We start from the raw sequence: 15,807 nt of genomic DNA on the forward strand, positions 1-15,807 counted from the left end.
CACTGAGAGTCCAAGTATCTATAGAAGAGCATTGAAGGAACAGCTTGATACGCTTGAGTTACCTTCCACTTGCACGTTGTTGCAATATGTTGATGATCTACTTCTAGCTGCTGATTCTGAAGATGCTTGCAAAGAGGGCACTATGTTGCTGCTAATTCATTTAGCAGTGCATGGGCATAAGGCTTCATTGAAGAAGTTTCAGTATTGTCGACAGGAGGTCGCCTATTTGGGCTATCTACTGTCGAAGGAGGGAAGAAGACTGACACCTGAATGGATACAAAGCATCTCTGATATGTCTGTTCCAAATACACAGAAGGAGGTCAGAGCTTTAATAGGCATGACCTCATATTGTATACAGGGGATCCCGAATTTTTTTTTGTTGATAAAACCTATGTTGGCATTGACAAAGAAGGACATTTCTTTGCCTTTACCGTGGAACATGGACTGCCAGAACGCTTTTGATTTGCTTAAGGATGCGCTGTGTTCAGCACCAGTTTTGGGAACACCAATTTACGAAAAAAGGCTTTGTTTTGTATGTGGATGAACGTGATGGATGTGCTTTGGCTGTTTTGACACAGGAACATGGGGGCAAAAATAGGCTGTGCGGCTATTTTTCCTCCACATTAGACCCTGTTGCATGTGCTTTGCCGAGATGTTTGAGAGCTGTAGCTGCTGCTGCTGAATCCGTGAAACAAAGTGAGGGTATGGTTTTAGGTCACTCTTTAACCGTGATGGTACCCCACTCTGTAGACGTTCTATTAAACAGAACACATACACAACATCTCACATCAGCCTGATTAACAAGGTACAAGCTGATTCTATTTGCACCGCATATACAAATTAAGAGATGTTGTTCATTGAATCCGGCTGAACTATTGCCTTCTCCACAAGAGACAGATTGCAGTGACAAGATATCACATGATTGTCTCTTTATTACAGAACAAGAAACAAAGGGCACAATTGATTGAATTGATACACCATTAAAGAATCCACAAGGGGCGCTATTCTGTGATGGCTCCTATTTTAAACTACTGTATGGTACATCTACCGCTGCTTATGCAATCACCACATTAAGCACTGTTGTGGAGAGTAAACGAATTCCGCATAACTCTGCGCAAGCTGCAGAGATTATTGCATTAACCAGAGCTTGGGAAATTTCTGAACGGCTTAGTGTAAACATATATACAGATAGCCAATATGCATTTGGGGTGGCTCATAATTTTGGCCGCTATGGGCTGAGAGAGGATTCTTGACCTCACATGGAACAAAAATTCAACATGGCATTCTGATAGTTCGGTTGCTATCAGCACTTGCGCTTCCTACACAACTAGCAATAATGAAGTGCGCCACACACCAGAAAGTGACGGACGATGTAGGAAAATGAAATGATTTTGCTGACAGAATAGCCAAACAGACTACTACTGATTTGCACTCAAAAATGTACATGCTCGATTCAGCAAGGTGGGTTATTGACACTTGTATGATGGATGAAGGGTTTAGCAGTGCAAAAGAAATTCAGGCTGAATCTACTCCAGAAGAAATCAAACAGTGGGCTGAGGGTTCAGCAGGTCGAGACGATGAGGGTTGTTAGGTGGATAATGAGAAGCAAAGATTGATAATACCCAAAGCCTATGTCACCCTGGCTCATGGCCCAACACACATATGTGCTAAAAAGATTTGTCAACAATTAGATCCCGTCCGGTATAACACTAATATCCAGAAAACTGCTGAACATTTGGTCCAGAGTTACATGATATGTTTGCAACATAACATTGGCAAGGGAACACCAACACCGATGGGCAGTTTTGGTCCCCCTCCATGCCTTTTGAGGTGATCCATTTTGATTTAATTGAGATGCAACATTACCAAAACTATAAATATGTCTAGGTTGTGATCTGTGCCTTTAGTAAATGGGTTGGGGCTTTCCCACTGAAAGACGCCACAGCAATGTCAACGGCAAAGACCATGATTAAGGAATATTTTCCTAGGTTTGGCTTGCAGAGAGTAATTTGGTCCGATAATGGCCCACATTTTATCGCTGCTGTCATCCTGCAAGTATGTGCAGGATTACAGATTGATAAACGGTTCCACTCGGCCAGACATGTTCAGATTGCCGGCCTTGTGGAACGCCATAAAGGAATTCTGAAGAGTAAAATCACTAAAGTCTGTGCACACAGCAATCTGAAATGGCCGGACACTTTGCCAATAGCCTCACAATCGAAACGGACGGCCGCAGAGTCAAAGACAGGGCTCTCCCCCTATGAGATTGTCATGGGGAGACCAGCCAATGTATGGAATGCACCGAGGCCCAAACAGTTGAAAGTTAATGAGTATACGCTTTTGTCTGATTATTGTGACCAGTTCACTCAAAACTTGCATTTGATTCACCAACAGGTACGAGCAGCCCCCCCCTGTAAAATACGAGGGTCCAGGTCACCAACTCCGACCTGGTGAGTGGGTCTTGGTGAACATTTTTTGAGAGGAGCACCTGCCTTGCACCTCGTTGGAAGGGACCCGATCAGATCCTTTTGGCTACACAAACTGCAGTACGAGTGACCGGAAAGAAACGTTGGATCCATGCGGCACATGTGAAGAGGATTCCTTTTCCTCTGCCATATGACGAAGGGGAGGAGAAGGTAATTGATGATCCTGATGCTCATAACGAGCCTGCTTTGAGTGACACCGAGGGTGCCACGAAAATTCTTCCTGAGCCCGTGGGGCCTGGGGAGATTGCTTCTTCTTCTTCAATTTATTCTTCACTGTCGATCGATCTTGTTTCTGCTTCTTCATCTTCTTCAGGGAATGATGACGCTTTGTTCCCTGATCATTCTGGACCTGGAGTTTAAAGGTACAATCTGCGACCACGGAACAGGATTTAGATTTAGGGCCTGCTGACATTACATTAAAGTAAATAGAATAGGAAAGTGCAGCTGGGATTCTGTACCCACAAGACACCCACAGGAAACCAATGTTGAGCCAGTCCCTCGGCATTCCTCTGCTGCATACAATAAGAGGAAGGGACCAACAAAGTTACCTTCAATCAATATAGGCCACGTGGTCAGGTGCCACCCACGGATGAACTAAAAAAGCCTAACCGTGAGGCTTCTTAACGGACTCTGAGAAACTATGCCTATTTTATGGGCCATTCGTACTAATAAGGATACTGATCGTTTTGCTGATGGTGAATCCACCCATCGAGGGCCATGGTCCCCGAGGACCAAATGGGTACTAATCACAATAACAGCGTGTATTGTAATTACATTGACATTAGGGTTTTGGTAATTGGAGGGTGCACATCTGCTTAATATTTTATTGCCAACTGCAAGTGTCTCCACTATGTCTCCATCATACGTGCATTCACACACTCTTCGTCCTCGAGACCTCCAACATAGAGGGGGTTATCACAACAACATCCTCTTGATGATTATGAATGCCACACATGCCATTCTAAATAAGACCAATTGTTGGATATGTTCATATCTGCCGCAACATGGGGAAAAAGGATTGGGCTGGTATATACATCCTCTCTCTCTAACTACTGCTTGTTATGCTTCACTTAGGGCATTATTCCTTGGCAGGTGGAATGATAGTGTCACTGGGAATTTTGATGGGACTAATCTCAACGAGTTTGAAAAACGAGTTTAGCACCTTTAGGATGTTCTCTTTTTGCAAATAAGAGCAAGCTAAACGTTGCTTCTATTATGCCTGCTGATAGACTCTCCAGACCTTTCCAATCTATGATTACCTCTAAAATGGCTCCCGTAGGTAATAGGGGTGCCATGCCTCCTCCTATAACATTAACCATAGTCCACACTCTGTTCCATTTTGCATACAAAGAGAGGGTTTCCAGCCAATGGGGACATATGAGGGATGTATGAATACTGCCGTACTAACCAGTGAGGATAGACCTCTGTATGTAGGAGATCCTATTTACTTTGTTTGCGGTAATGAGCCATATCCATGGTTGCCAAGAGACTGGGAGAGTACTTGTTATTTAGGAATACTGTTACCAGGTGTATGTGTCGCCGCCACTGCTGAAGTTTCTAGAACTCGCCCCCGGTGGGATGAGGATGGTGACACTCCCTCACAGATTCTGGGTGAGGTTGCTAAATCCTTTGTACCATTTTGGGGACAGATAATAAACTCTCAAGATATTAGAAAATTGGCAAGGGTTTTTAGAAAAAAACATCAACGAAACTACTAAAATCCTATATAACATGACACTAGAGCAAAAGGCTATTAGATTATTGGCTCTCCAAAATGGGATGGTGCTAGACATCATTCTAGCTGAGCGTGGTGGAGTGTACAAAATTGTGGGATCTGCGTGTTGCGTTTTTGTACCCAATTCGTCCCCCACCATATTTAAGGCAATTAAGAAATTGCACACCTTAAGTACGGAAGTACACGTTCCAGAGGGAAACTGGGATATTGGCACATGGTTCTGGGACTTGTTACGATCTTGGGGATAGAAAATCTTTGCAGTGCTGATGGTGATCCTTGGCATTGTACTGTTTTCCTGTTGTTGCATACAGTGTCTTCCTGTCATCTGTTCCATGATAGGGGGAAGTTGTGCACAAGCAGTTGGTAAACTAGAACCAAAGAAACATAGGCCGGGAAAAATGAATAATGCCTTGGTAATGCAGGACATCGTCATAAAGGATTAATGGCGATCAATGTTTTTGAAGATAGCAATTCAGGATGCTCTTATGATGATAAATGGTTTTCGGATGATGCTAATGTTTGAGTAATGCTTTTAGCTTAAGTCAAAAGGAGGGTTTGTAAAAGTATATTTTGCATGAATACTGCCTGATAGTAAACGATTGGCCTAAGCAGATTTGCATTGCACTATAAATTGCATTGAATGAACCTGAAACAGGCTGACTACGCCGCCATTTTGAGTTATCCGCCATTTTGATCGCCTCTTGTTTTCTGTTCCATGTTTAGAATTGTGTTTTTGGCTCCAGCAGAGCAAAATGAACTTTGTACTGTTTCCATGATGTCAAAATAGATAAGAATGTTGAAGCTGCTAAAGTGGATTGTTTGTCCTACACTGAGAAACCTTGGAGTTAAACAAAAGCCGTACTAATCAGTAATTTAGATACCATCTGTTCCAATAGTGCCTTGCCCATTCAAACAGCAAAGTAGAATGATGAATAGTTGAAGATGCTCTTCTTACAGAAATCGTTGTTTTCCCTCCTTGAAACTAATCTGACTTTAAACTCAAGAACAAATGATAGACAAATATAAGCGAGGAAAATAAGGCATGTTACCTTTGTGTCTTATATTTGGAAAACATGTGAAATGTTTAAAGGAAAACAACAAACTATTCAAAGGTGTTTAATCATGACTTAGTTATGTGGAAAGGCCATGAACCCTAGGTAAATGTATTACACGAAGAGGGGCTGGACGATGTGTCCGGGATTGTGGAAAAATTGTATAAATACTTGTGTTTTTGAAATGTCCAGCACTCTCTCATCTCATGGTGTCTACTTGCACACATTGCGGGGAGTAGAGAGCCAGACAGCGGTCTGTTTATAAATGTACATTACACTTTGACCGTGTGACTGTCTTATTTCTATTATGTGGTATTAAGCCTCGATATTCTTTAATCTTTCAATGCATGCTCACAGCCCATTTACTGTGCAGACAATCAATACCACATAACGCATAATGACATATCTGTCATTCCAGCAATGCTACATGAAGATGGGGGAGGGACATTGTAAAGTGATGGGCAACAGAGCGACATGCCATATATGTATCACAAATGGAAAGTGACCCAAGGAAACTGCCCACTGATTTCCTGTGTCTCCCCACAGGGGACCACAAAGAGGTTCTTGAGGATAGAGATGATGGGGATAGAGACATTGAAAATGATGATTCACCCATGGAGGGAGGAAGCAGTTCTGGACCTAGGTTTGGAGAACAGACAGATGCACCATGGGACACAATCTGCCTACCCATAGGGGAACTTGACATCCAGCCCCCAGTCTGCAAGAGAAAGCATCTGTTCAGGCGTGGTGACCAGGAAACCTCAGCAACATCAACAGACATTGACACCATGCCGAAACTAAAAGCCCACAGCTGAAGGTTGAGGACAACTTGGTGGTGGTGGACACCACCCCAACCCCAGAGCACTCTTCTCAAGGTATAACGGGAGCTTGCAGCACGTCCTACAGGGACACTTGGATTGGTCCCTGAGGCTAGTCAGAAGAAGTACACAGACTCTGGTCTTCCATTTTATGCTTATTATTTATTAAATGAAAAGTGTAAACTCCTGACTTTCCATAAACTACGGGTTTTCCCTTGAAAAATCCTCCTAACAAAAATGAACTAGGGTGCACATCAGTTGTCAGGGAGTCCAAAAGGAATATCTGTCCACTGTCCAAACTAATCTAACATGACCCTCTCATTACAAAACATCTCAGACACAGGAGTATGACTCCCTTCTCCTGTGGTCTGGTTTCTCGGCAAGTTCACTTTAGTAATGTATTCATAGGTGTTTCGTTGTAACTACTTTTACCAAGTTGTATAGTTCAGATTTTGGGCTATTCAACTTTTCCACCGTGTCTTTCATATGATGGTTCTACGCCTCCCTTTTATTCTGTTCTCATGTGATCTTATTTGTTTTTATTTCCCTTTTCCCTGGGACACTTCTGTTCATCCATTGTTAGTTAAACTTGAGACTGAATGTCCAATCCTTTTCTTGACTTGGACAAATATGACTGTTCCAATTATAATTCTCACTCTTCTTATACATTTCCAACTCTTGGTCTTTACTGGGATGAGTATGACTGTTCCAGTAATGATTCTCCCTCTTCTCCAATGCTTGGGCCTTCATTAAGAGTTGGCCGGTAAACAGTATAAGTGCTGTTAATAATGTTTACTGGCACTTTTGCCGGACTGGCACTTTTGCCGGACTTTGCAACTTGGCCAGTAGCGGTGATGCATTTACCCGTATAGAGGGCCCTGGTTTTTACTGGGATGAGTATGAGTGTTCCAGTAATTATTTTCACTTTTCTCCAATCCTTGGTTTTTACTGGGACGAGTACGGGTGTTCCAGTAACGATTCTCACTCTTATCCAATACTTGGTCTTTACTGGGACACATATAACTGTCCAGTAATGCTTCTCACTATTTTACAAACGGTGGTCTTTACTGGGATGAGGATGAGTGTTCCAGTAATGATTCTCACTCTTCTCAAATACTTGGTCTTTACCGGGATGAGTATAAATGTTCCAGTAATGCTGCTCACTCTTTTCCAATACTTAGTCTTTACTGGGACAAGTATGAGTGTTCCTGTAATGGAAGAGCTTAATAAACTTGATTTTGGAACAGATTGTTTCTATACAAACAAGACATTTACTATATGAGTGTGAAAACAAGAAGGATGTACCACTCTATAGTGGAATTCGGGTGTGAAGCCCACACCGCTGGCTTCACGGCCAAGGTCTCTTTTTAGTTTTACGCAGTGCCAGTTCACGCAGGCACCTCAATAGTGGGTTTGCACCCCAAGAGTAATTAACTTGAAAGCAGAGAAATAAGATAATTTCATTTAACCACTTAGGTTGTGCAAGCTCACCTCATTTCCTGTTACTGTAATGGTTCTCACTCTTTTTATTTACTTCCAATACTTGGTCCTTACTGGGACGAGTATGAATGTTTCATTTGTTATTCCCGGTCCCACACCCGGGTCTCTCGCTCTTCCCATTACCCTTCTGTCTCTGGGATAGCGTCACTGGGCCTGCAGTCAGGATGGGACCTTTTTCGGTGTTGGCTTCTCGAATCTCTTTGCTTCTTCTTTGTTCTGCACACTCCACAGTGCTTTCAGGTAAGTGGTCTAAGCGTCGTTTAGGGACTCTCAAGTCTACTGGGTTTTGGTCACACCACCACTTCTCACTCAGTCCCCCCTTGGACACCGCACCAGTCCTTCGGCCTTGCTTGCTTCAGGTTTTCCTAAATGCAACACGCTTTCTGCTTCTTCTTCGTTTGGCACACTCCGACGTGCCTTCAGGTAAGTGGTCTTTGTGTCGTTTGGGGACTCCCAGGTACACCAGCTTTCGGTCACGCACTCACTTCTTGCTAGGTCGCTCTTTGGACACTGCACCATTCCTTCGGCTTCTCTAGCTTCAGGTTTTCTTGGGTGCAACACGCTAGGGTTTGCACGCCAGCTACCCCCCCAACATTGGAATCCCCGCGTCCCTGTTTCCTTCTGCTTAGCTCCCACAACTGATTTGGAGCTCCGGCTTCTCTCTCTCCCAGGTCTCGTCCTCTCAGATTTATGATGCAGCAATGGTACTTCCCCGGCACAGCGTCAAAGTCCTTCTTCTTTGTTCTACTTGTACTCTGTACTGCTGCTGTGGGTTTCTTTATCTCATTACCACATACGTATTTCTTTCCAGGTTTTCAAAGGTTCTATGTGACAATAACAAATAGCAGCTTGTTCTTCATGTTTTCTTCTAAGAGGTATTATTAGCAATGGGATATAGTTGGGTTGGTTATGAAGTTTCTCATCGGAAAGGAAGTCCTTGTCCCCAAGGGGAGAGCCTCTCCCACTGAGATCTCACTGGCCTCTACCCCTAGGGAGAGTAGTGCCTAGCCGACTCACCTCCCCCAGGGAGAAGTGACTGAATCCGGCGATTCGCTTCATCTCCCACCAAGAACAGACATAGATTGTCCCCCTTATTTCTCCACCCATACCTCCAGTTGCTGGTGGGTAAAGGGGAGGCAGCTAGCCAAGAGGCCAGGGAGGATGCCTGGCTTGGCAGGGAGCAGAGGCCAGTGCTCAGACTCAGGCTTGTACTGGCACAGGAGCAGAGCACCTCTGGTGCCACTGCAACGAAGGCCTGTGCTCATGCCAGAGAGGATGGGAGACTGGCAGCCTGTGCTCAATCTAGGCAAGGGTGCCTACCTGGCCGGAGAGCAGACGTCCAGGCACAGCCAGGTCACTTACCATGCTGCCCATCGCTACTCTGCTACAGCCAGGCCGTTTGCCAGCAGCAACACTGCCCCCTGCTGCCAGATGGTGGAGGCCAGCATGCACCATGCCTAGTCCCAGTTAGCATTGACTGGGCTTCACGTTGGGCGCACACCCTTGGCCACATGCAAGAGTTTGGGGGGGGGAGGGGATTGAACATCTACCTCTCCCACATCTATCACTTTCTCAGCTCCTACACCAGCACAGCAGTTCCCTGTTCATCACAACTAACCCCACCGCCTCCACAGTCAGCATACTGGGTAGCCACAAACACCAACCAAAGAGGGGCTGGTTCCCTAAAAGGAACGGCATAGGGAATGAGCCCACCTTGCCTGCTCACCCGTCTTCTCTCTGTTTCGTCCCTGGCAGGATTGCCACTGTATTTTTCTAAGAGGACCAAACCCAGGATTCTGACTCCGACCCATTGCATGCCCGTATTATTTGGACACACAAAGGACATGGCCTTAATGGGCATGTGCCTTTATTTATTTTTTTGGACTCCGCCTCGACACTTTGATTTTTTAATCTTGCACCACACATTGGCCATTTCATTACATCTTGGCTTGATCCTCTGACGGGGCAGAAGTGTCTTTTCCCGCCCTTCTCTGTGCAATGCAACCCTTCGTTGTTCAGTTTCCGTCACTTCCTGTGCGGCGTTTACACAGAGGAAGGCGCTTCTGGAGGAGGGCCGTGTTCTTACAGTGACGCACTTACCTCTATCGGACGATGTTCTTTATCACTCCTCCTCGCACAGGATCAGGTCATCAACATTGTCCTGACTCTGCTGAGGTTCTGGGGCCTCCCCGTCATGGCAACAGCCACCATCATCGGAATCAGGGCGTCCATCATCCTCATTGGTTATTTCCACATTGCTTCTGGCAGCAATGTTGTGTAAATGCAACACATGGCCACAATGAGGCACACCTTATGCACAGCCTGTTGGATGCAGGGCCTGAAAGCAGTTGTGGAAAACCTCCCCATTCTCACTCAACAGGGTTACGGGTGCAGCTTTGGGCAGCATTGTATCTGTGCAGTTTGGGTTTCACGGAATTCCGAAGAGGTGTCCGCAGTCATGGAGGAATGGAGTATCCGGCATCCCCTGTGTAGCAGAACCAGTGGCAGTGATGGTCATTTCGGGTCTTCACAGAGCCAGCATTTCCCTACGTGGAAGTGTGTGTGGAACATGCACTGCTGTGGTTGGGGGCATTGGGCATGCACGTGCTCTGCAGTATTCGAAGGAGGACTGGTGATACTCATGCCAATACTTGCCAGTTGGACTAGATAGCAATGTGCGATAGACAAGCACATGATTATGGGGTGGCGTTCAGTTACCCTTTGTGGCACTACAACAAATCCTGCACTAGAGCTGGTCCCACATACATGCAATGTGTGCCGCAAGAGAGTGGGCACATCCCCTGCCCCTGCACTGCACCCGGTCTCTGTAGGAGCATGCCCCTCCCATCATCTGGACATGACTTCACCAATCTGCCCCCTGCCTCTGCTATTTCAGACTATATCACCTGCCTGTTATTGTGGTAGTTGGGAGCGATTGCAGGCCGGGCTGCATCTTGAATGGCTTGCCAGGGCACACACAGGTCATGTACTTTCAACCTGTGCAAATATGTGCCCCAGGTACAAGCAAAACAGGGGATTGGAAGAGAGGGGATGTGAAGGTAGCTTCTTCTCTGTGAGGTCCTGTCTGTTCACTCGGCCAACATTTCTTGGTTAAACCTCCCCGAAGGTGGGCATTGGCCACTTATTGCACTGTTCATTTAAACATGGCGTGCATGTGCTCTGTGTATAATGCACCTGTGCACATGCCATCCTAAATTCTCTAACGAGAGGTGCGGACATGAATTTTTGAAGGTGTGGGGTTTCTCATACATACTCAGGAGCCATGTGCGGCATTGCAATAATCTCTCAATGATGCGCTGCAGGTTGCTCTGAGCCAGGATCATGGAGTCATGGGTGGTGCCGGGAAATCTGGCACACACCTGGGCAAGAGCAGGTCAGCATTACAGATCATCGGCACATTGATGGACTGTTGCGTGTTTCTGTTAGGGAAGACATGCTCCCTTGCACTGGATGGTAAGTGGCTACGTGCATGCGGTCCACTGCCCCGACCACAGCCGGGAAGCCTGCGATGGAGTAGACCTGGACTTTGATGTGGTTTAGGGCTACAGTTCGGTGGGGAAGAATATGGGAGGGCAGATCGGTCTCGTCATGGCGACAACACCTGTGAGAGTATTCTGGAACATGGCCGGGTGATGCCATGCACCAGGGCCACGGCGTGCTGAAAAGTATTTGCGGCACAGAAGTAGAGCACCATAAGGAGCTTCAATGTTGGGGGGAGAATGTACATATCAGTCGGCCTGTTAGGCTCAATGTAGCACTGAGGTTCTGTCAGGCGGCTGTAGATGGTGGCTAGGACCAGACAGTAGGTGTAGTTGTCAAGGACATCCAGGTCTTTGAGGTCATGGCGGGACAGCTTGGGCCTGCATACCCTTTGTGTGTTAGGGCCTTTGAGCTCTCCTACACTGCTGCGGGTGGGGGGCTTGGGTGCATGCTGATAGGACGCCTGCGTTGGGCCTGGGGTGCAGGCTGATGGCGTGTTTGCTGTTTTTGATGCTGTGCCATCCATGCTGGTAGTAGCATCCTTCGCTGGCTGGGGTGTAGCAGTAATGCTCCTGCTCTTTCCGTGGTAGTGGAAAAAGTGTGCCTACTGTGTATGTGTCCTCTCTTATTCATGAGCGCCCTGTTTTGGCCAACCTCGTGAAAAGTCACTTTTGCAGCTCTGTATCACAAATGCTCTTGAGCAGGTGCAATTTGCAGCTGTAAATGGCAGTGGTAAATTAAGTGGTAACAGATTGCATTATTGTAGGCGGTATTTTTTACAGGTGTTAACTTAAGGCATACAATTGAGGCACTTAGTGCAGCACTTAACACTGCAGCGAATATTAGGAGGCAAAGCATAAAACCAAGGTGTAAACAGTATCCACCTAGGTTTTACGCTTCGTCCACATTTAAAATGAGATGGACTGTGTTTTTACTGTCTACTACATTATACCCTAGTAAATATATACTTCATGTGGTGTTACAGAGTGGAATTTTTTAAACATTTGTTTTAGTTACATACAGCAACTTTTCAAATATTTTAATACAGACAGACTTCTTACATACCAATCTAATAATCACAAAATAGAAACACACCTAAATAAAAAACAAACACATCAAATTCAGTTTACACATTTAAAACTAAGTTACAACACACCGATAATTTATATTACAACAATCACATTAAAACACTTAAAATACCACACGATATACACGGAAAGGAAACCAATATTAATCAGACCTATACACAGTTACAATAGCTCCTACTCCTTTGAGTAAGATTTTACATTTCCTTGGCTCGGGGTAACACTGTTTGTAAAAATTGCACTAACGCTTTTTGCACCCTTACACGAGTGTTCGAGAACAGCAATTGCCATATTTCATCGCTCTCCATGTCATTATGTAGTAAAATCACTTCATCAAAACGCCTTGCTCTAACTCAATTTAAGGCTTTGCATTCTACTATCAAGTGTTGTAATGTTTCTCTTTGTTGAAATACACAGCAATATCTACAATAATTTTGTTCTAACGCCAAGATTTTTCTTTTACAAAGAACATCTCGAGTGATCCATAAGTTGAATCTAAACCTTAGATAATCCATACGGATCTTAGGCGACGGGCATTTCACTAGATAGGACCCCATAGTTCCAAATTTCTTTCATACCAAGAGCAAAGCTATTGAAATCTTTATATTGTGTGCATCTTGTTTCGTTCATAGGCCCGTCTACTAGATAGATTTTAACTTTAGCTCGATCAGGGTTTGATAACAACAGCTCAATGGTCACATCAGCCTCACCCAACTTGTCCATCACATGGTTCTGCCATACCGTAGAAAATGTGCATCCAGATTTGAGTAGATTGAAGGCAAAAGGGGAATTTTAGAATGTTTACCTTCATCTCTTGGGTGGTGGTCAAAATTAATATATATCAGATATTTCTACTTATAAAACTGCTGTATTCACAAGTAAACAGAACCGTATTGTGAGGTGAAATACCTGTTATATTTTACTCCAATTCTCACCTCCACCCAAGAGGTAAAGGTAAACATTCTAAAATTCACAATAAGTTTAAAACACTTTATTCCATGTAGTGAAGGGAAGCAAAGGTGCCTCCCTTCAATGCATGAACAAAAAACCTTTCTGCATGGAAACAACCAAAGAGGGTGAAAAAATGAGCATCTCTGATGGCCACCTTCTCGCCCCCTTTTCCATGTTGTGCACAAAAGTGTCATAACTCAATCTTGTAGTTATTTAAACAGATTGTACACTAGTGGTATGTTTTTCTGCTCTATGCAAAAATACTAAAAATACGCCTGATCTCGGGTGAAAAGACAAGATGGACCATTGCTACGACAAAGATCTTAAAACATGCTATGGAAAGATTAGAGGCCCTCTGTGACTAGGTAGAAGCATCCTTTTCGTCCTTGTAAAAATCATATTGATTAAATACAAGTAATAACAAATTAAAATAAAAAAAATATAAAAAATCTTGCATGCAAATGTACCAAAAATACTGCATGCTGTATGTCTGTAACTCTACATCTCTTATCAACAACCAAATGGGTTTCTTGTAATGAGGCTGGATTCCTAGAAATGACTGCATGCGGTAACGGTAATCAGTGCATGCATTCATTCCTGGAAAATACCACACTCCTAATGAGGGCCAATGTATTCATCAGAGCACTGCTCTATTTTCACTATTACTCACTTGTGTACATGCTCAATTTACCCCAGCGCCACCCTGTGCAGAGAATGCATTCATGCGCGCATCACCTTGTGATCATGGTGTATTTACTTATCCCTGTTCAGTCACACTCTTGCAAAACACACAGACCTGGGCATTGATACTAAGGTGATATGTGCAAATCCGCACTATGCAAATGTACTTTCGACACAAATGCCACCCTGTGCAATATGGCATTTGTACATCTAATTGACATAAATTCAATCACTGTAAAAATATGTGCATTTATTGCGATTAAGTCACAGTACACACATTGCATCCACTCCCATATCCACCTTAGAGTAGGACTGACAGGACCACCAGCCCTGAACAATTCCCAAACACAGAGACAGCAACTTATAATAAACCGCCAGGTCCCAAAGAAGCTGCGTATTCAGGACCACATCACCCAATATGCATCATGTTGAGGGATCCAAAACTCAGAGTGGATTCCAGGGTATCTTTCAGAGATTCAGGGAAATAAGCGTTATGGGGACACACTATTCCATCCAAAGAGATCCCTTAGGTGACAGGTGCAGTTCCTCGACGTGAAAAACTCTAGCTTATGCCAACCCCCTATCCAAGCAGCGCTTGTGAAGGAAATGGGGTTTCTCCCTCCCCTGCAGCATTTAAGAGAAATAATTAATTACCCTTTCCCAGAAGGAAAAACGATTTTTCATACATGGAAAATTACTAGCGGTTTCCACGTCCCTTGTGGTGGCTTTTTCATAATCAGAAACCCACAAAACAAACTTCTGTCACGGGGGCAGACAGGAGACAAGGCAGGAGTGGGGCAGCTAACAAACACCGCACATGTATGCCAAATGAAAGAAATCCAAGATAGCAGAAGACTTTTGAAGGCTTCCTACCGCTGACTTGGAAATTAGGAGGCAATCATCTAATCAATTAAAAAGTTTGCCTCGGCCAATGGGAGAATGGTGAGGGCTAGGAAACACAGGCTGCGTCTTTTGGACTGGGAGGTGATGAGAGAAGGTCATTGAGGAAGTCAGAGAGCGACAGAGCCCCTTGATCCTAAAGGAGGGGTCTGCTCCAGTGAGGGAGAAAAGAGTTCCCCCAAGCCCCAAAAGTTGTGTCTGCTCCAGTGAGGGAAAGAGGAATCCCCTGAACCCCAGAATAAAGGTATGCTCCAGAGAGGGTGAAACGGGCCCATCTGAACCCCAACATCGGGGTCTGCTCCAGGTCAGCAGAGAGGAGCACCTCTAAATCCCTAAATTGGGGTCTGCTACAGTAAGGAGGGGGAGGAGCCCCCCTAAACCCAAAAAGTAGGGTCTACTCATGTGACTGCGAAGAGTATTCTTCGGAACCCCAGAAGAGGGGTGTGTTTCAGTGAGGGAGAAAACTGCCCCCCCCGAACCTCTAAATGGGGTCTCCTCTAGTGAGGGGGGAGATCCCCCCGAGCCCCAAAAGAGGGGTGTGTTCTATTGAGGGGAAGATGAGCCCCCTTGAACCCTGAAAGTTGAGCCTGCTCCATTGAGGTGGAGAAGAGCCCCCTTATCCTCAGAAAAGGGGAATGCTCCAGTGAGGAAGATGTGAGTGCTTGTGAACCCAGAATAGGGATGAGGAACAGCAGAAGAAGAGAGCCCTGTGAATGCTGGTGAGGAGGGTGGGGGGGGGGGGTGAGAGACAGAGAGAGAGAAAGATCTTCCTGTCTGGAACTTTCTAAATGCCTTTTACAGTAAATCTTTGGAATAGAATGATGAATGAAGGGGGTTGGGGAGGTGAGAGACAGAGAGAGAGAGAGAGAGAGAGAGAGAGAGAGAGATCTTCCTGTCTGGAACTTTCTAAATGCCTTTTCCAGTAAATCTTTGGAATAGAATGATGAATGAAGGGAGGCTGGGGAGGTGAGAGACAGAGAGAGAGAGATCTTCCTGTCTGGAACTTTCTAAATGCCTTTTACAGTAAATCTTTGGAATAGAATGATGAATGAGGGGAGGTGAGGGGGTTGGGGGTGAGAGAGAGTGAGATCTTCCTGT

This window comes from Ambystoma mexicanum, chromosome 2p, assembly GCF_040938575.1.
Source record: "Ambystoma mexicanum isolate Mex_15411 chromosome 2p, UKY_AmexF1_1, whole genome shotgun sequence".
NCBI lineage: Eukaryota > Metazoa > Chordata > Amphibia > Caudata > Ambystomatidae > Ambystoma > Ambystoma mexicanum.